Genomic DNA, 21,298 nt, shown 5'->3' with positions numbered 1-21,298 from the left:
CGGCAGGCCCCTCCTGCCAGTGTCTTGCTCTAGAGAGCAGTACCCGCTCAGTGTGACCACGGCTACCATTATTCCACGCCCACTGTGTGCCAGGGTGTGTGGCCAGAGTTTACGTGAATTACCCTATTGGATTCCCTCAATAAGTCCCAGTGGAAGCCTCTCTGATGACTCTTATCTCTCAGATGAGGTGATAGGATCAGAGAAGAATCTGCCCTAAGGTCACACAGCTAGCGAGAGGCCAGAGCCAAGATTTAGACCCAGGACCTCCCAGACTCTGGAGCAAATGCCTGAACTGAAAGACATCCTATGGCACATCCTGTGGCAGAAGACTATTCCCCCGAGCTAATGTGCCTCCTGGTTAGAGTGGAGACATTGAGAAGAGAAACCAAAGGTCAGCAAAGATGAACTCAGCGTCAGAGAACGTGCAGCTGGGGTCCCTCCCAGAGGGCCTACTGATGACGACAGAGTACAGGCGAGGAAATGGGGGCCCACAGAGACCCGAGTGATTTGCCCTAGACCAAATGGCAGAGCTAGAACGAGAGCCCGGGTATCCTGGCTTGCAGGTTCCGAGCTGTCCCCTCAGCCCCCACGGCCTGCCGTGTCAGAGGCCGTCAGCAGGATCTATGGTCATCACCCCTCTTCAGCCTGGAAAGAAACTTCTTGGATTAAAAATAAGCCCCCCAAAACACAAGCAAAGAAACAAGCAACTCCTCAAGTAATTGATGAGATCTCTGAGTTATGCTCCTATGAGTATCCTCATAAATGCCTGATACGTTCAACTCATGTGGTCCCCTAACCACAGCCCTCCATCCCCACCCCTGCTGTGTTGGAACTAGAGCAAAGAAACACCCAGACTGGCAGCGGGCCTCAGCACCCAAACGGAGCTTTGGTTTGCGAGCTCAATCTGGTACGGAAGAGACGACTGTCCTAGCCGTAGCTCTGGAGTCCAGTGACCTCCATCTCACTGGTCACCCCTGCCCCGCTGCTGCCTGCACGTGCACCGGGGCCATTTGCTTAACTACGCAGGTCTCCAGTCCCCGGGGGTCTGTGTCCGGAGAGCAAAGAAGCCACACCCGCTTGGCGAGACCTGGGTGGGGGTTTTAGCGGGGGCGCCGCAATTCTGAGTGAGCCGTCTGCAGACTCTGGCTGGAAAACTAGCTCTCAAGAAAAAAAGGTCCTGATGTGTAGAGACTACTAATTTTTATGGTGTAAAAACTGCTACAGTGGCTGATTGCAAGTTACCAATGGATTTAACATTCCTGAACATTCAGCACCTGGCCTTCGTGAACGGGCATGAGCTGGCCCCAGCATACCATTGCCCCTTGCTATGCTGCCCACCTTTGGCTCCCAGATGTCCTTGATGCAGGGGCAGATTTTAGTTCCGCCTCAGTCCCTGGCAGGTGTCTGACAAACAGTCTAGGAAAACCAAATCCCAGACAGTACATCTCCCCAAGCTCCCAGGTTCCAGCCACAGGGGAAAGAAGCAAACAGTGTAAAGCCTTGATGTCTGAAAGGGTTTTTCTTCCAAGAAGTTCAAAGCAGTTGCTGTGTCTGATCTTACCTTATCCTCTCAACACCCTGGGAAAGTGGGGAGATGGCAGGAATGATTTTGGTATCCCTTCCTGAAAGATGGGGACACTGAGGCCCAGAAAGCTTTGACAGCTTGGTCAAGGTCACCAGCAGTTTGGAGCAGAGGCTGGAATGGGAAGCTCCATCCTGCCTTTCCTTCTCAACCTCGTGGCCCCTTCCCCCACTCTGTTGTCTCCTGACCCCGCAGAGCAGGCAGATGCGGATGGAGAGGCATAAGATCTCTCTGTGGTTTTCCCAGACGGATCCCAGGCCATACTTTCCAGCTCTCCCAGTCTCAGACCACACACCCTTAGCACCTCCAGGGGAGCTGGCCCGACAGGCTTCCCTTGGGGTTGTGCCAGCTCTGTCTCCGCTCATTAGCAGGTCTGTTTCCAGGTGGATCCACCATGGGGTCATTAAGGCAATAAACAAGTTCCCGATTGTCGGTGGGCTGGACCTGGCACACCCCCCCTCACCCCCCCCCCCCCCCCGTTCCCTGCATTGTGTGGAGTTCCAGCGGGCCCACACAACCCCCGAAACAATGCCTCACTTCCTCCCAGGAAGCTGCAGACCCGAGCCAGTCTCCTGGGCTCGCCCACGTGCTCTGGCCAAGCCATTGTGTCCAAGACGGCCGGGTCCAGCCATTCCCATGACCAGGGTAATTACATCCTCTCTGCCGTCCAAAAGTAGGAGGGCAAGGGGTCGGGGGCCAAGGAGCCATAGCTCCCCATGGCTCCCAAACCTCCCAGTCCCTGGCCGGCAGGCCTGTGGTCCCCGATGACCATTTGGATTCCATACCTCAGCCTCTCCCCAGATCAGGGGTACAAAGACCCTGGAAACACATGCAGGCTGGAGCCCTAACCAAGCTTCTCAGCCCTCCCGGCACCCCTTTCTCTCTCTGTTTGGCTAGGATTGTTCCCTGTGTCCCCAAAGTGTTCTTGTATATATCCCCAGGGAGGGGCTGAGTGGTGGCACAGAATAGGGCCCATCAATAATGTGACCAACAAGGCCATCCGGCTTTGCAGACATTTGTCTGGTGGAGAGGAACACTGACCAGCCCAGGGTGTTCTTTCTCAAGGGAGTCCAATGGGTCCTCAGTGGGGCCTATGCCACAGTCACGGCCAATTTGGATTTCTTTCTTTTAAACAGCTCTGTTTAGGAATGATGCTTAGGGAGAGGAAGGGACCTGGGACAGGTGGAGGTAGGATCTGAAAGGGAGATGAAACTCGCGGTGGGGACAAGACCAAGAAGCCTAGGTCAGGTCTGTGAAACTTCATGGGCAGCCCGGAGAGCCTGCCCCTGGGGGTCCACGGGAGAAGAAGTGTTGAGGTCGGAAGGCAAAGGTGCCAGAAGCTCTGTGTGTAGTCTCTTGCCTTTGCCAAGACCCAGCAAGAGCCGGTGAGGCTGATGTGTTTAGTTGAGAGCCAACTCTGCATCCGCTGAACACAGTCTGCGCAGGCTGCTGGGCTTTGGCCCAAAGCCCTTACCTGAGGGAGCATCGACAGCTCATCCTCGCAGCCAGCTGGTAGCAGGTACGGAAGGCTCTGGATTGTGGAGGCTGATGAAGAAAGGTCTTGGCTGGGGGTGGCAGGTGGGAAGGACATGCTGGGAAAGCAGCTTTTCAGAGCGCGGAGCCTCTGCTGTAGGATGGCTTTGGGGTATGTTGGAAATATGTTGGAGGGGTGGGAAGATGGAGACGGAGACTGGCTTCTAACGTGGAACACAGCAATGTTGCCTTTTGGTTTTCTTTTCTTTCTTTCTTTCTTTCTTTCTTTCTTTCTTTCTTTCAAGTTTATTTATTTTGAGAGAGAGAGAGAGAATGAGAGAGTGTGAGCGAGGGAGGGGTAGGGACAGAGAGAGGGGGACCGAGCACCCCAAGCAGCCCCCACACTGTCATTGCAGAGCCCGACACGGGGGCTCGAACTCACGAACTGCGAGATCATGACCTGAGCCGAAATCAAGAGTCAGACGCCTAACCGACTGAGCCACCCCAGTGCCCCATCTTTTTAAATTAACTTCATTGGGATATAACTTGCTTAAAATGAAATACAACATTCCTAAGGGTACAGTTCAATAAGGTTTGACAAATATTTAAACCTATGTAATCACCACGACAATCAAGGTAAAGAACAGTTTCACCACCCCCAGCAAGCTCCCCTGTGCCTCTTTGCAGCCAACCTCCCTCCAGCTACTGCTGTGGTTTCTGTCACTATAGAATAGTTTTGCAAGTTCAAGATTTTCATATCAACAGAACCATAGAGTTTGGACCCTTTTGTATCAGGCTTCACCCAGTTGTTCCATGTAGAAGTAGTTTGTTTCCTGTCATTGCTGAGTAGTAGTCTACTCAGCTTTAGCACACTTTGTTGATCCATTCACATATTAATAGACATTTGGGTTATATCCAGTTTGGGACTGTTATGAATACAACTTCTGACGACATTAGTGTAAAAGTCTTTGTGGATATAAATTTTCTTTTCTTTAGCTTTATTTATCTATTTTGAGAGAGAGAGAGAGCACATGCAGGGGAGGGGCAGAGAGAGAGAGAATCCCAAGCAGGCTCCTCACTGTCAGTGCAGAGCTGGAGGCGGGGCCCGAACCCACAAACTGGGAGATCAAGAGTTGGACGCTTAACTGACTGAGCCATCCAGGCACCCCATGTGGATATGTATTTTCATTTCTCTTGGCTGTTCTATTTAGTAGGGGAATTATTAGGTTATATGTAGGTGTATGTTAACTTTATAAGAAATTGCCAAACTATTTTCCAAAGTGGGTGTAGCCTTTTACACACCCACCAACATTACAGGGGAGTTCTGGTTCCTCTGCACCCTTGCTCACACTTGTATTGTCCATCTTTTTTCCTTTTAGCCATTCCAGTAGGAGCGTAGTAACATCTCACTGTGTATTTAATTTGCATTTCATTGATAACTAACGCTGTTGAATGTGGCTGTTGGCCATTTATATATTTTCTTGGTGAAGGGATTGTTCACAACCTTTGTCCATTTAAAAAACTGTATTCAGTTGTTTGTCTTCTTATTATTGAATTGTAAGAATATATACATTAGGGGCGCCTGGGTGGCTCAGTCGGTTAAGCGTCCGACTTCAGCTCAGGTCACGATCTTGTGGTCCGCGAGTTCGAGCCCCGCGTCGGGCTCTGGGCTGATGGCTCAGAGCCTGGAGCCTGCTTCCGATTCTGTGTTTCCCTCTCTCTCTGTCCCTCCCCCGTTCATGCTGTGTCTCTCTCTGTCTCAAAAATAAATAAAAACGTTAAAAAAAAATAAAAAATAAAAAAAGAATATATACATTATACTTTAATTATATATTCTGGGAGCACCTGGGTGGTTTAGTCTAGAGCGTGCGACTCTTGATCTCAGGGTTGTGGGTTCAAGCCCCACACTGGGTGTGGAGATTACTTAAAAATAAAATATTTTTTAAAAATTATATATTCTTACTATATCTTTATATATTCTGAATACAAGTCTTTTGTAAGATGCATGTTTGTAAATACACAGGTTATGACTGGTGACTTCCTTTTTTTTTGTTTTCCAAAAGCGTCCTTTGAAGAGCAGAAATTTCTAATTTCAGTGGAGTCAATTTTATCGTTTCTTTCCTGGTGTCCTTAGACATCTTTCTTATCCCAAGGTCACAAAGATTTTCTCCTGTGTTTTCTTTTAGAATTTTATCATCTTAGCTGTTCTGTTTAGGTCTATGATCCATTTCTAGTTTATTTGGCATGCGTTGTGAGGTTGGGGTCAAGGTATATTTTTTTCCGTAAGACTCTACAGTTCTTCCAGCATCATTTGTTCAAAAGATATGCTTTCTTCTTTAAGTTACTGTGGCACGCTTGTCGACAATCAATTGACGAAACACGTGTAGGCCTATTTCTGGACTATTTTGTGTCATGCGTGTATATGTCCGTCCTTATACCGATGCCACACCGACTTGACTGCTACAGCTTTATAGTAGGCCTTGAAGAAATAAATGTAAATATAAATAAACATAAATATAAATATATACATATATTTATATATTTATAGGCCTTGAAGAAATAAAGATAAATAAAATAAAGCCTACCTTGCTCCTCTTTTTCAAGATTGCTTTGGCTATTCTAGGGCCTTTGAATTTCTACAGAAATTTTATTTTTTAATTAAAAAATATTTATTTTGAGAGAGAGAGACAGAGAGAGGAGGGGTGGGGCAGAGAGAGAGGGAGAGAGAGAGAATCGCACGTGGGCTCTGTGCTGTTAGCGCAGAGCCCCGTGCAGGGCTCGATCTCATGAACCATGAGATCATGACCGGAGCTGAAATCAAGAGTTGGATGCTTAACTGACTCAGCCACCCAGGTGCCCCTCCACATACATTTTAGAGAAAGCTTGTCAATTTCTGCAAATATTGCAAAAAGTTGTCTTATTCTGTTGGGGCTGCTGTCACAGAATTCTAGGCTTACCATTGACTTAAACAACGGAAATGTACTTCTCACACTTCTGGATGCCGGGAAGTCCAAGATCAAGGGACTGGCAGATTTGGTGTCCGGTAAGAGCCTGCTTCCTGGTTCATAGCTGACTGTCTTCTCATTGTGTCCTCACAGGGAAGAAGGTGTAAGGAATCTCTCTGGGGACTTTTTTTTTTTTTTTTTTATAAGAGTACTAATCCTATTTGTGAGGGCTCTGTCTCCATGACCTAATCACCCTCCAAAGGCCCCATTTCCTAATATAATCACACTGGGAATAGGGTTTCAGCGTATGATCTTGGGGGTGGGAGGGGGGACACAAACTTTCAGTCTATAGCAGTTATTATGATTGGGATTACAGTGAATCTGTAAATCAATTTTAGGAAACTTAACGTTTTAACAATATTGAGTCTTCATATCCATGAACATGGCATATCTCTTCATTCATTTAAGATCTTTAAGTGCTCTGATCAATATGTTATAGTTTTCCATGTAAGTGTCTTACATATCTTTATTAAATTTATCTCTAAGTATTTCATATTTGTTGATGCTACTGTAAATGACACCTTTTAATTTGCCAATAGTTTGTTCTAAGTATATACAAATACAAGTAATTTTTTTTTTTTTTTGGTATATTGATCTTGTATTCTGCAGCTTTGCCCAACTGATTTATTAGCTATCGTAGGTTTTGTTGTTGTTGTTGTTGTTGTAAATTACCTAGAGCTTTCTGCATTCATATCATTTTAGCCATGAATAAAGACCATTTTATTTCTTCCTTTACTGACTGTACGCCCTGGATTCGCGGATTATCCCATTTTGTATATTAGTGGGTTCTACTTGCAAAAATTTTGTTAAGGCATTGTGTCTATTGTTCAGGAGGGTTAATAATCTGTAGGTTTTTTTCCTTGTAATATCTTTGGCTGTGGCATCTGGGTAACGCTGGACTCATAAAATGAGTTGGGAAATATTCCTCCCTCCTCTGTGTTCTGAAACAATTAATATATAGTTGGTATTATTTCATCTTTATTTTTTCCTGAGTTTATGACTTTATTTACTTTTTATGAATATCATTTATTGTCAAGTTGGCTTACATACAACACCTAGTGCTCATCTCAACAAGTGCCTTCCTCAATGCCCATCACCCATCTTCCCCTCTCCTCCACCCCTATTATTTCATCTTTATTTTATTTTTTTTAATATATGAAATTTATTGTCAAATTGGTTTCCATACAACACCCAGTGCTCATCCCAAAAAGTGCCCTCCTCAATACCCATCACCCACCCTCCCCTCCCTCCCACCCCCTATTATTTCATCTTTAAATGATTGATAGAATTTTGCCAATTTTTTTTTAACTTATGAATTCACATCTTTAATAGATAAAGAGCTATTGAAATTTTCTATTTTTTCTTGGGCCAGTTTTTCTAACAGGTGTTTTTCAAGTAATTTGTCCATTTCAGGTAGTTGCCAAATTTATTGTATACAATTGTTTATAATACCCCCTTCTTATCTTTTTAATGTCTGTAGGATCTGAAGTGATGCTCCCTCCCTTTCATTCTTGATATTGGTAATTTGTATCTTTACTCTTTGGTTGTTAATCAATGTAGCTAGAGGTTTATCAATTTTATTGATCTTTTTGGAGAACCAGTCTTTGCTTTCATTGATTTTCTTCATTGTTGGTCTGTTTCCTATTTCACTGATTTCTAGTCTTATCTTCATTATTTTCTTCCTAACATTGCCTTTTGAAGGTTATAGAAGGGCAGAGGTTCCTACACCCACCTTCAATCATAGATCATGGAGGGTCCGAAGGGAAAAGGGTCTTCGAGGTAATTTTGTCCAAGCCTTTCATTTTATAGGCAAACAGAAATCCAAGGGGGACAAGTTTTTCCTCAGGCCACTTAGTTTTCTTTCAAGGCCGGCTCATTTATTAATTTACTTATTCTTTCTTCATTAATATGGTCTTACTCATTCATGTAAGGCATAATCGTTGAACTTACACTATGGGCCAGACACTGTGTTCTGTTCTAAGAAGATGAATAAGTCATAGTCTCTGTCTTCAAAAATCTCCCAGCCTAGTGAGGGAGATAGCAAGTAATCGGACAAGGACAGTGCAGGACCGATGCATAACAGAGGTGTTCGTAGGGTGCCATGAATGCACCGAGGAAAGAATGACAAAGTCTAATTACTGGTGTGAAGATGAGGGTGGAGGTTGGTCAGGGCAGAATTGAGAAAAGACTTTGAAAATGGATTGAGCAAGCAAAGCAACTCCTCTTCACTCCAGAAAGAGCTCTGTGAATCTACTAAATATTTGTTTCAATGAAGCAAATAGAGGGACACCTGGGTGGCTCAGTCAGTTAAGCGTCCGACTTCGGCTCAGGTCGTGATCTCACGGTTCGTGGGTTCGAGCCCCGCGTCGGGCTCTGTGCTGACAGCTCCGAGCCTGGAGCCTGCTTCGGAGTCTGTGTCTCCCTCTCTCTCTCTCTCTCTCTCTCTCTCTCTGCCCCTTCCCTGCTCACATTCTGTCTCTGTCTCGCTCTCTCTCTCTCTCTCAAAGAAATAAACATTTAAAGACTAAAATAAATAAAGCAAATAGAAAGCAAGGCAAGTTTCGATGAGAAGCCATCAGTTAATCAATTAGCTAATTTTGTGTCCAGCATCATGCTAAGAGGTTTGGGAGAACACAGATTATGCAGATGATTCAATCCTGTTTTCTAGAGAATAAGTGTTCTCTCAGATTCCCACTTACTAATTTTCTTTTTTGCAGATGGCTGATCCCATCCATAGAAGGTAAATATATTTAGAAGGCGTAGAGTGATCTTACTGATACTGACGTCCTTCTCTATTATCTGCTTACCTATTGCTGCATAACAAATTACCCTGAAACTTAGCAACTTAAAATAATAAGCATTTATCATCTCACACAGTTTCTGAGGGTCAGGAATCCGGCCGTGGCTTAGCTGAGTGTTTCTGGCTCCAGGTCTGATAGCAGATCTTTCATGAAAGTGGCTGGGGCTACAGTCTCTAAAGATTTGACGAGGGCTCGAGGCTCCCTTTCCAAGCTTGCTGGCTGCGGGCAGGAGGCCTCACCATGTGGGCCTTTCCATAGACGCCACTTGACGTGTGGGTGTCTTCCCCCAGGAATGAATAATCTAGATGCCACTCTGCCTTTTATGAGCTGGTCTCCAAATCACACACCTTTGCCTTATTCTGTCCATTAGAAGTGTCATTGAGTCCAGGGGTACCTGGATGGCTCAGCCAGAAGAGCATAAGACTCTTGATCTTAGGGTTGTAAGTTTGAGCCCCACAGCGGGTGTAGAGATTACTAAAAAATAAACAAACAACAAAAAAAAAATTGTCACTAAGTCTAGCCCACACTCAGTGAGAGGAAATTACATTAGGGCAAAGACATGCACACCAAAAAGTGGGGATAATTTGGGGCCATTTTAGAGACTTACTACCACAGATACCCTCATACGCTGACTAAAATATTAATCTGGGGGCGCCTGGGTGGCTCAGTCAGTTAAGTGGCCGACTTCGGCTCAGGTCATGATCTCGCGGTCCGTGAGTTCGAGCCCCGCGTCGGGCCCTGTGCTGACAGCTCAGAGCCTGGAGCCTGTTTCGGATTCTGTGTCTCCCTTTCTCTGACCCTCCCCCGTTCATGCTCTGTCTCTCTGTCTGAAAAATAAATAAACGTTAAAAAAAAAAATTTTAAATATTAACAATCTGGAAGCTTAGTGACACTAAGATTGAAATGGCCAAGTCACCTTTGCCTCTCTCTCTCTTTCTTTCTTTCTTTCTTTCTTTCTTTCTTTCTTTCTTTCTAAGATTTTATTTTTAAGTAATCTCTACTCCCAACGTGGGGCTCAAACTCACAATCCCAAGATCAAGGGTCACATGCACCACCGACTGAGCCAGCCAGCAGCCCTTACACATGGAACTTTAAAGGGCTTACTTCTTTTGTTTTAAACATAATTTATTGACACGTTGGTTTCCATACAACACCCAGGGCTCATCCCAACAAGTTAAAGGGCCTACTGCTCAGAAGTTAAAGTATTTTGTAGAATCTAATCCTCTTTATAGATATTATACTATTACATCCTCAAATAAGATGTAATAGTTTTACTGAGAACTGTATCCAGCCCCATACTGGGAGAAATACCTTAGATACAGGAGGCAATTTCAAGGAATCTTCTAGAAGGATATAATCATTATCCTTTGGCAGTTTAGAATTATGCAGAATTATGACTTTATTTATTCTAGGGACTGATGCAGCAGTTAATAAGACAGAAGGGGGTGGGGATGATATTATGGACTGAATGTTTGTATTTCCCCCAAATTCATACGTTGAAGCCCAAACCCCCAATGTGGTGGTGTTTGGAGATGGGGCCATTGGTAGTGAATTAGATTTAGATGAGATCATGAGGGAGGGGCCCTCATGATGGGATTAGTTCTTATAAGAAGAGGAAGAGAGATGAGAGCTGTCTCCTCACCAAGTGAGGAGACAGGCAGAAGGCGGCCATCTGTAAGATAGGAAGAGACTTGTCATCAGGAACCCAAATAGCTGGCACTTTGATCTTGGAATTCCAGCCTCTAGAGCTGTGAAAAATGAATTTCTGTTATTTAAGACACCTACCCTGTGACATCTTGTCATAGTGGCCTGAACAGACTAACTTAATTTTTTTCTTTTAATTTTTATTTATTTTTGACAGAGAAAAAGACAGAGCATGAGTGGGGGAGGGGCAGAGAGAGAGGGAGACAGACTCTGAAGTCGGCTCCAGGCTCTGCACTGTCAGCACAGAGCCCGATGTGGGGCTCAAACCCACAGACCTCGAGATCATGACCTGAGCTGAAGTCAGACGCTAAACCCCCTGAGCCACCCAGGCGCCCCTTGAACACACTCATTTAAAGGGCGACTGCCACCTGACTGAGTAGAAGCAAGACTGAATTCACAGTGTTAGCATTCTACAGGGTGTTCAGTGGTAGAGAAACCTACAGGCTTTCAAGACGGTGTCGGTCTGCAGAGGGGCAGGGCTGAAGGAAGGGAACTCCGACAGCTGAAGAAGTTACTGAAAATGTGACTGGGGAATATGGAAGTAAACATCTAGAGGGCCAACTTGGAGTGCTAAGCCAATAGTAGAATATTTGGAAAGAATCACACTGTTGGAGGAGGGGTAGGGTCACTCTGGTCATTGGTGTAGATTGCACTGATGAAGGAGTGTTTTTAAGAGAATATTCTCCCGTTTGCATATAGGTTGTCATGAAAAAGATATTTAAAGTGGGAACAAGTGCTAAGACCTAGTTTGCTTTTCTGAGACTCAACAGAACAGAACACAGCAAGGAGGCTTGTGTAGAATCAGAGTCCAGCCACAAAATGCAGAGTCCAGCCACAAAGTGACGGTGCCCACCCTTGTGCACTCTGGTGACAAGGAAGGGTTCTCTCTCTCCCTTGCCTAAAGGAGTAACCCAGCTAGTGTATATCTAATTCTTCTCTAAAAGTTCTCGAAAAGATATGATTCCACGCTTGTGTCAAAATCAGAGAAAGTTTTGGGGGAGACCTACATGCTAAAGAGAGCTGATTCAGCTGCCATAACAAAGGTCAATGTCACCGTGGCTTATACCAGATAGCAATTTATTAGTCTCTCCTGTAATTGTCCAAGAATGGGCAGTACAGAACGGTATAGGGGCTCCGTGGTATTAGAGACCCATACTCCTTTTTCTTCTTTTTTTAAAGTTTATTTACTTATTTTGAAAGAGAGAGAGCACGTGTGAGTGGGGAAAGGGCAGAGAGAATCCCAAGGAGCCTCTGCACTGTCAGCATTATGCGAGATGGGGGACTCAAACCCACCAACAGTGAGATCATGACCTGAGCTGAAATCGAGAGTTGGCCGCTTAATCGACTGAGCCACCCAGGCACCCCCAAACTCCCTTTTCAATGCCCTTCATTCATCTCATGGCCTTCTAGGCTATCCCACAACTGCAAGAACTCCTGTCCCCATACCCACATTCCAGCCGGCAGAAGGGAGAAAGAGAGAATGGAAAGAATACACTTTATTGTTAAGGATATGACCAGGAAGTTGCATGTACCATTCTGCTTAGGTCCTACGAGGCAGAACCAGCATGTTGTAGGTTTCACTTCTGTCTAGGTTCTATTGGGCAGAACCCAGGTGCCTGGCTGTATTTCACGACAAGGGAGCCTGGGAAATGCAGTCTTTTGGTTGGTAGTCATTTTCTCAGCCTAAACTTGTATTATTCTAGAAGGGAAAAACACACTGGGGGAACAACTGGCAGTCTTGGCCATAACAACCTCCTATAATCTTGTCTGCAAGGAAGGCAGGTCAGGTCGATCAGAGCCAGGTAAATATCATATCTTTTTACCAGACTATAAACTGTAAGAGAGCAAGGGCCCTAGCTCTCTTTGCTCTTCACTCGATCCTCATTTCTTAGCCTAATTCCTGGCACAGAGTAGCTTCTCAATACAGACATTAAATAAATGGGGGCGCCTGGGTGGCTCAGTCGGTTAAGCGTCCGACTTCAGCTCAGGTCACGATCTCGCGGTCCGTGAGTTGGAGCCCCGCGTCGGGCTCTGGGCTGATGGCTCAGAGCCTGGAGCCTGCTTCCGATTCTGTGTGTCCCTCGCTCTCTGCCCCTCCCCCGTTCATGCTCTGTCTCTCTCTGTCTCAAAAATAAATAAAGCGTTAAAAAAAAAAATTAAAAAAAAAATAAAATAAATGAATGAATGAAAGACAGCTAGACGGAAGAATTCAGAGACCCTTCATTGTGCCTTTCCCCCAGGACTTTTGTGGCATGAATCAAGACCACTTGGTTTCTTGTTAAAATGCAACCTGAGGAGGTCTGTTGAGAGATTTTCACAAAGTGAAATTTCCTACCCACCAGATCCACCCTGACAAGTGGTGTGGTTTCTTTAGACGCTTGCTCTGATGTCTACTGATGGTGAACTTTAGGTGACTGAGTCCACAGAGAGCAGTTTGATGGCGTGTGATAGGAGAAAGCTGGGCTTCTCCATAACTCAAATGTGTTATTATTGTAAGCAAACCTGGTATCTTCCCGGGAGAATTTTATCCCAAGGTCTCCCATGTTACACAGATTGATTCTTAGAGATAGGAGGGGCCCACTTTGGAGCAAATGGGGCATCTGTTGGGAGTTGCTGGGCGGGCTCGAGGAGCCAGAACATCTAGCCTCCTCAGCTTGGGGTCCGGGTTAGCCTGGCAGCTCTCCCCTGAGGGCTGTGTTTCCAGCCTCCGCATTTAATAAGCTGAGAGAATTGAAAACAGTAAAATATGGAAGATAATACACGAGTCAATAAAAAGATAAAGTAAACTAAGAAGAAATAAAAAGATGGTAAAAACGGTAAAAAAAAAAAAAAAAAAAAGGCAGCGGGCAAAGTGATAATATGAACTAAAAATAAACCAAACAAACTAAAAAGAAATGAAAAGATAGAACAAAGACACGATAAGGCAAAGGTTAGAAATAAAAGATGGAGAATAAAAAGATAATACAATAACAATAAATCTAGAAGATAAGATGAGATAAAAGCAAATAGTATGAAATGGCTAGAACAAAGACGAAAAAGAGATTAAAAATGACAGAGATAAGTAAAATCATTAAAACCAGAAAAATAAAAGACTAAAGGGATTAAAACAATAAAATGTGTTAAAGCAATACCAAAAGAAATAAAAAATTTAAAAGACTAGGCTATGGGGGAAGAGAGTAATAGATCAATTTTGTTTCAAATTAAAATAATGCAACCATGCTAGTACAAAAGCCTACCCCCCTTTCACAGACACACTCTGTGAGTCCAGGCAGCTTCAAGGTTGTGCAGACCTCCCAACCTTTAAGCATCCATGTCAATTTGCTACCCTTACAAAGCACCATGGACTGGGGGGCTCGCACAGCAGAAATGTATCTGCTCAGAGTTCTGAAGGCTAGCAGTCTGTGAGGGGTGGTTTCTTCGGAGGGCCACGAGGGAAGGATCTGTCCCAGGCCTCTCTCCATGGCTTGTAGACGGCCATCTTCTCCCTGTGTGTCTGTGTAGAGATGTCTTCTTATAAGGACACCAGTCCTGTGGATTTACAACCCACCCTAATGACCTCATTTTAACTCAGTTACCTCTGCAAAGACCCTGTCTCCAAGTAGAGTCACCTTCTGAGGTACTGGGGGCTTGGACAGATGAATTTGGAGACACAGTTCAGCCCATAATAGCATCCATGCAAGGAGTGCCTGACAGGATACCCTCCAGGCAGAGAGCAGGACCTTTGACCTCTTGCTTGGTTTAGGGCCTCTGACAGAACGGATTTTTTTTTTCTCCTTGATTTTAGTTTCTGATTAATATTCTTCATTTCACTTGGACCCACAGGGCGATAAGGCTGTGTCCTAGAAAGATAAGGTTCTGGAGTCCATAGCCTATTTTCTCTCATGATGTTAGGGTTGCTGGGAGCAAGAAATAGCCTGGCAGGCAGTCTCCTATGGCTAATGGAGAGGCCCATCCATGAGGCGGGGCTGGTGCGCCTGGCTTCTCCTGCCAAAAAGCTTCTGCTCTGGCTAGAAGCACTCGCGAGATGGAGGGTGATTTCCAATTCCCCCTAAGCCAACAGCATGATCTCTAGTGGGGTTTTGGAGCTTATATTTCATTGTCTTCTGCCTTTTCCAAACAGGGAAGCCTGGGAGAGCTGGACCCCAGAGCACCTGGGGATGAGTTTTCTATACTTGGTTTCTCTCTTGCTCCGAGGTAGAGTTCAGAACTGTGTGCAGTAGAGAGAAGCCTGAAAAATCCTCCTCTTATCCTGGAGAAAAGAAAACACAGACCCGTGGAACAGGCAAGCCAAAGATCACCTAGTTCAATATCCTCGTTAATAGTTGAGGAAACAGAAATCCAGGAAGGAAAGATTTGCCCCAAAGCATTCTCTCTCTCCCTCTTGCACACACACACACATGCACATTCATGCACACTGGGCAGGCGCACAGAGCCCAGGCCCAGCTTCATGGGTATTCACCCTGTGCAGTTGCATAGGGCCCCGTGCTCAGGAGGGCCCTGCGCTTGATTTAATGCTCTGCTACCACCATCCTGAATTCTTAATAACTTTGCAACAGGGGCGCAACCTAACATTTTGCAGTGGGCCCTGCAAGTCTCCGAGGCAGCCCTACCCCCTGACTCTGATCAGGAAGGAAGCACCAGCCACTCAAGCTCTTTTTGACCACAAGCTGTCCAAAGCAGAGACTTGCTTACAGTTCTTGGCACAAGATAAGCCCTTCAGAAAAGAAGGAAGGGGAGGATGCCTTTGCTTCAGGCCCAGAGGCGCTCTCTCTAGCCAGAGTTCTTAGCTAGGGCGTGAACCTTACAGTCACCCACCTTGAATCTCCAGCCTGCAGACTGGGCCTGTCCCAGTCCTGTGTTCTTCAAGATCCCTTGTCTCCCTGGCAGAAACCCAAGGGGGCGGGACAGGGGAGGGATGAAAGGAAAGTGAAAGTATCAGCCTCTCTGGATGGCCTCTCCTCCTCCTCCTCCTCCTTCCTCCCTCCCCCCCCCTCCGTTGCCATGGTGACCAGAACAAAGCCTCTCTTTCCCCTCTTTTCTGGATTGTTAATTGTCTTTACTCCATGGTGCCTTTGTTAATTGTTGCCAGTCCCTCCCAGGATGGGGATCTAGGTCTCCTCGAGACAGGAAAGAGGGTTAAAAAAAGTTAGGTGATGGGGGTGGGGCATTATAAACCGGTGGGGGGGCGGGTGGAGGAGAATGAGGAGGCAACCCCAGGATTTCCTAAATTCCCCGGGGCTCCTGGGAAGGGAATACCCTCTTCATTTCTTTCCCTCTCTCCCTCAATCAGCTGCCGGTTCAGGTGGGGCCCAAGCCCCCGCCCTGTGGGAAGGAACAGGAGTGAACCAGAGGAGGAGAGAAGACAACAGCCATTGTGCGGTGACCAACGGTGTGTGGACACCCCCCGCGGGCGGTAGCCCTGCCTTTGCCCCCATTCCAAATCGATCAGTAAGACACGGGGCCTGATTTTTGCCCCCAGTATTTAGGACTACTAATAGTTAAATTTACTGGGAGAGAATGTTTGCTAGCTCTGGAGGTGAGAAGTGTTACTTCATCCCTCTTCCCCAAGCTCAATTCCTCATGGTAGCTAAACATGGGAAGAATGGAGTGGAGAAGTTTGGAAGAGAGAGAGAGAGAGAGAGAGTGTGTGTGTGTGTGTGTGTGTGTGTGTGTGTGTGTGTATGTGTGTGTAAAAAGGACTCAAGTCACTGGCATTAGGGGAGCATGCACACTGAGTGAGGTCCCTGTGTGTGTGCACACAAGTGTGTTGGTCAGTCCCCCGTCCTTGGAGACAGTCCTCCATTTGAGGGACAGGGAGCCAACTGTCACATAAGAGGAGAGAGCTGTTTCTAGTCCTAGGGCCTGGGCCAAAATCTAGGCTGTTGAATAATATTCCAGGGCTAATTTATATGGTTCAGATTCTAAGGACCCCAAAACCCCATAAGAAGCAAAACAGGATGGTATAGCAGACAAAGCCTGGCTTTGAGAGCCAGAAAACCTGGGTTCAAATGTTGGCCCTTCCCAGTCTTCACTGTGTAGTTCTTGGAAACTTTCCTTCCCATCTTGGGGTGTCGTTTTCCTCCTCTGTAGAATGGAACAGTCCCCATCTTCACAGAGCTGTTGATAGCTTAAAGGAGATCATGTGTGTTAAGTGCCAGCCTTGGGCAAGATACCTCTTCTTTCTGTGCACAAAGAGGGGAGACGGAGAAGGTGGTTCTGGAAGGCTGATTCCTTCCAGATTTTATATTTTCAGGTTCTGTGGCAAATGATTCACATTCTGTGAATCCACCTGTTATCACCTTGATTTGCTTCCATATCCAAGTGGGACTCTTTGGGCAAATTCAAGTAGAACTGAGTAGAGCCCCACTAAGCTCAGCCTGAAGGGAGTGCCTGACTCTGAAAGATGGCTCCTGGAGCACCCACAAAGGCCATCAGATCTCAGAGCTTCTGCCTGGCAAGTCTGGCTATAAAGAAAAAAAAAAAAAAGCACTTCCTCCGTAGGATGAAGAGTTGGTGCTCAGACAAGCTCCACTAGGCTGGGCCTACCCTGAGCTGACCCAGCTGACAAGCATCCTCCTCTTCACAGAGAAAATGGAAAATGTTAAGGTGCCGCGGCCTGGGGAAAAGCAGGAGAGACCTTGAGGCAAAGCGAGACAGGGATTTCGCGGCTCTTTCCTTCTTCCAGCTCCTCAGCTCACTTTCTCTCTGGAGCTTTCTCCCCCTCACCTGTTCCTGTAACACTGAGGAAAGCAATTCACACCATTCCGTGAATTTAATCCTCTTAATCTTTCTCCCATGGGCATTTGCATTGGCCCCTTTGTCTCTAACCTTGGAGGTTAAAGGGAGCAGTGGGGAACCCCGGCACCCCTGGGCTCCACAGCCCCCACCGCAGGCGTCTCAGGAGGGCTTGGCAGCCACATGAAGTGGATTGGAGATCACACTGGCTGCAGCCAGTCATTCCTTCAGCAAATATTTTTTGAGCATCTACAAGGGGCTCTGGAAATTAAATGGAAAATAGAGCAGACGAGGTTCTTCCCTCACAGAGCCCACAGTCTAGAAGGGAAACAGGAAAAAAGAAAACCACACGGAAACAGAAAACAGATAAAATAAGTACCAAGCGTGGTGAGTGCTATGAAGGAGGCAAATGGGCCGTGAGCAGGAGAATAAAGTGTGGAGGATGATCTTGGCGGGGTGGGAGGAGGTGGGGAAGGGAAGATAAAGAGAGGAACATTTGTGTTGAGACCAGAGGATGAAAGGGAGGTTGCTCTGGGAAGAGCAGTGTTTGGGGAAGTGCTTTCCAGGTAAAGAGATATTTATAGGGCTTGAAGTCTGGGTAAAGGCAGATCTTTCAATATAGAGATCTGATTGGGATTGGGCAAAGTTTGTAAGATAACAGTTCAGGATTGGAGGATACGGCGAGGGGAGGGTCTTGCAAAATAAACAATTGTTTGATAAGCTAGTGGTTTGCCAGGTTAAGCAAACTATTGTCCCGAGAAGGGGGCCGTTTGAGCAGTCTATTGTTCAGATAAATTGATTTTCAGGAAGTTCCTGGAGCAAATAATAAAATTATTTACCGGTTTACGGGCTTATCTTCCTGGGCAAGAAATTTCTGGAACAAATATTAAAGTCATGTCGATGTAAGCAGCCTTCGTAAAATTATGTGACTGCAGGTGGTCTCAGTTCTCCGAAGCAGTGAGGCTTTGGTGGTCTAGCTGAGAGATGAGGACGATCTGGGCCAGGGTGGGGACAGGGAAGACAGAGAAGGGGAGGACTGGGACATATTTGTGGAGACAGATCAACAGCACTCACTAATTTGGGTGGATGGAAAGAAAGAATCAAGGATGACTCCTAGATTTTTGGCTCAAACCTCGGGGTGGTACCATTTCCTGAGATGGGAAAAATTTTACAGGGTATATACATAGGCTTGGGGGTGATGGTTAGAAGTCCACTTTGGAACCTGTTAGGGTTAGGATGTCTGTGAGATCCTTGGGTAGAAACGTCAAGTGGGTGGTCAGATACAGGAGTCTGAGGTGCCCTAAGGCGTCTTGGAGATTTACATAAAAAATTGGGAGACTCATCAGTACATAGCTGGTATTTAAAGCTATGGAAACATGAAATTTCACCTATGGAGAGAAGGTAGAGAGGAAAATGAGATACAGAAGGGAGACAATGGGAAACACTGATGCGGAGATGAGGAGGAGGAAGGAATATAGATAAGGGAGGGTGAGAAAGGGCAACCAGTAAGGTCAGAAGAAATTTAGGGGGTGTAGAGTCATGAAGTGAGTGTTTCAAGGAGGGAGTGGTCAGCTAGGTCAAATAGTGTCATTTTGATGGGTGTTCCCAGGAAATGAGGTAGTAATATAGAAAGACCTAGAATCTTCAAACAACTTCCTCCCATCACTGACTGGCCATGACCTTGAGCTTCATTCTTCTTACCTCTAAAATGATGGGGCACCTGAGTGCCTCAGTCAGTTAAGCATGCAACTCTTGGTTTCCGCTCAGGTCATGATCTCACGGTTCATGAGTTTGAGCCCCAAGTTGGGTTCTTTGCTGACAGCACAGAGTCTGCTTGGGATTCTCTCTCTCTCTCTCTCTCTCTCTCTCTCTCTTTCTCTCTCAAATAAATAAACTTTAAAAAAAGGGGGGGGGGGAATAATGATACCAACCTCATAGAAATGGGATAAGGTACAAATAGATACTGTATATGAAAACAGAATTATATATGTATATTATCTTACTGTGTGTAAGATGTAGTAGGCAGATACTTAAAAATATTTCAGGGGCACCTGGCGGGCTCAGTCAGAAGAGCATGCAACTCTTGATCTCGGGTCATGAGTTCCAGCCCCATGTTGGGTGCAGAGATTACTAAAAACAAAAACAAAAAAGATTTTTTTTTTTTTATTTTTAAAACTTTTTTTAAATTAAAAATTTTTAAAAAGAAAAAATACACTTCTTTGACAAGTGAAAAAAAGATTTATTGATGTACTAAAAATTAACAGAAAGTAAGACAAAAACCAAAAAAAAGAAATTTCAATTTGGCGGCTGTGATGGTGGTGTGTGTGAGGGTGGTCGCCAGATATAGTGGATGGGGGCTGTTGGAAAGAGGAGAGCCCATAGCCCATCTCTCTGTCTTCCTCTCTTACACTGCTGTGGCAAAGGACAGGGGAGGGACCCACAATGAAGGTGCCCGTTGACACGGATAAGGGGCCAGAGGAAAACAACCAGGTATATGGAAAACACAAGCATGCTGGCTGGGAAGAGGAAGGACTGGTGGCACTTGGGTGACCCCTGGTTTCCGAAATGGCTTCATCCAGTCATCCAAAAGCCATACACTTTGACCTGTTCCACCTCCATCCCCCCCCTCCCTTCTTTCCACCCTCCCTATCCCTAGCTTACCTCAGGCCTGTGACTTTTTTACCCTGGTCACTGCCACTGTCTGGTCACCGGCCTCCCTGCCTCCAGCTAGACTGATCTCATTAGAGGCCCTCCTCAGAATCCCTCAGTGACTTCCCATTCCCTTCCATCAACCAATTGATCAACAGCTTTTTATCAAGGTCCGGCTCTTTGCCAAGCCCTCACTAGGCACCAGGGATGTAACAGTGAGCCAGCCAGACATCTCCGCTCTTAGGGAGTTGGCAGTCCGATGGGGGAAGCCACACACATGAACAATGACCACACTATCTACAACCTGGGGTGGGGGGTGGGGCTTCCAGAGCCCATACTTAGATGGGGCACCTGACCCAGATTGGGCTGTCGAGACATCCTGCTGGAAGAAGTGATATCTGGGCTGAGACCTAAAAGGTGAAGAAAGGGAGTTAGGTCAGGAAGGCTGCGGGAAATGATGAGATCCAAAGCCCTCAGGAGGCCTTATGAACCTGGCTGACCAGCACCTGCTGAAAAGCCGCTGGCCAGCACGTTCTCTGCGGTTTCGTGATTGCTACTCCTTTCATCTGCTCCACTTTCTGAGCCCCAGTTCAGAGACCACCTCCCCAAGAAGACTCTGACGCTTGTCCCCCCCACCTGAGTGCCCTTGGTGGTCCCCAGGCCCCCTGTGCTGGTCTGATCTTGGCCCTCTCCCACTTCTCTGGAATTCCGCGTTCACTCATCTGCCTCCTTCACAAAATGGGAATCCAGAAAGGGCAGGGCACCCTCTCATTCATCCTGGTGTCCCCAGCACCCTTCTGGGCCAGGCATATTATAGGTATTTGATAAATACTTTGAATTACTCCTTTATAAATATACTCCTTTATACAAAATATATAAATATAAATACTCCTTTATGCAAAACAGCTCAAGGGGGGAAAAAGAGAGAGAGAACTTGTGAGAGTGCCAGATGCCAGGACTAGAGAATGGTCTGAGGCATTAGGAAGCAGTGTAGCCGCAGGTGGGATGAGGGTCCTAAGGGAGGTTCAGAAACAGGGTCTGAAACCCTGAATCCTGGCTGGCCGGAGGGTGAGGGGGGCCGGGAGTTGGATGGACAACTTCTTGGGTCTTGCTCTAAGGAGCGAAGATTCTTGGTCAGCGACCCTCATACCTGAGCAGTGGGAGGGGGCGGAACCCACCTCTTTCTTCTCTTCTCACCCACCCCCGCCGCTCTCCCCTTTCCGACAGAGGTTTCCAGCTGCGGATGCCTGGATGGACCTGGCTGCAGGGAGGAGGAGGGAACTCTCTGTCCCTCCCTCCTTCTCCATCTCCCCACCCTTCCTCCTTCCTCCTCCCCCTGCCCGCTCTCT

At 46.2% G+C, this 21,298-nt stretch overlaps 1 long non-coding RNA gene across 1 annotated transcript; it reads right to left on the bottom strand.

Moving 5' to 3' along the window:
* Nucleotides 1-13,742: 13,742 nt before the first annotated feature.
* LOC109256810 (uncharacterized) lies at nucleotides 13,743-15,955 on the bottom strand. The gene is made up of 2 exons (XR_008424571.1): nucleotides 15,381-15,955; nucleotides 13,743-14,814 (listed from the first exon to the last, which is right to left on the bottom strand). It is a non-coding gene; the product is annotated as an uncharacterized LOC109256810 (long non-coding RNA).
* Nucleotides 15,956-21,298: the final 5,343 nt, after the last annotated feature.

This window comes from Panthera pardus, unplaced genomic scaffold, assembly GCF_024362965.1.
Source record: "Panthera pardus isolate Hobbes unplaced genomic scaffold, ASM2436296v1 HiC_scaffold_21, whole genome shotgun sequence".
NCBI classification, from domain to species: Eukaryota; Metazoa; Chordata; class Mammalia; order Carnivora; family Felidae; genus Panthera; species Panthera pardus.
The sequence above is the reverse complement of the archived record's forward strand: the minus strand, read 5'-3'. Positions and strand labels throughout refer to the sequence as shown.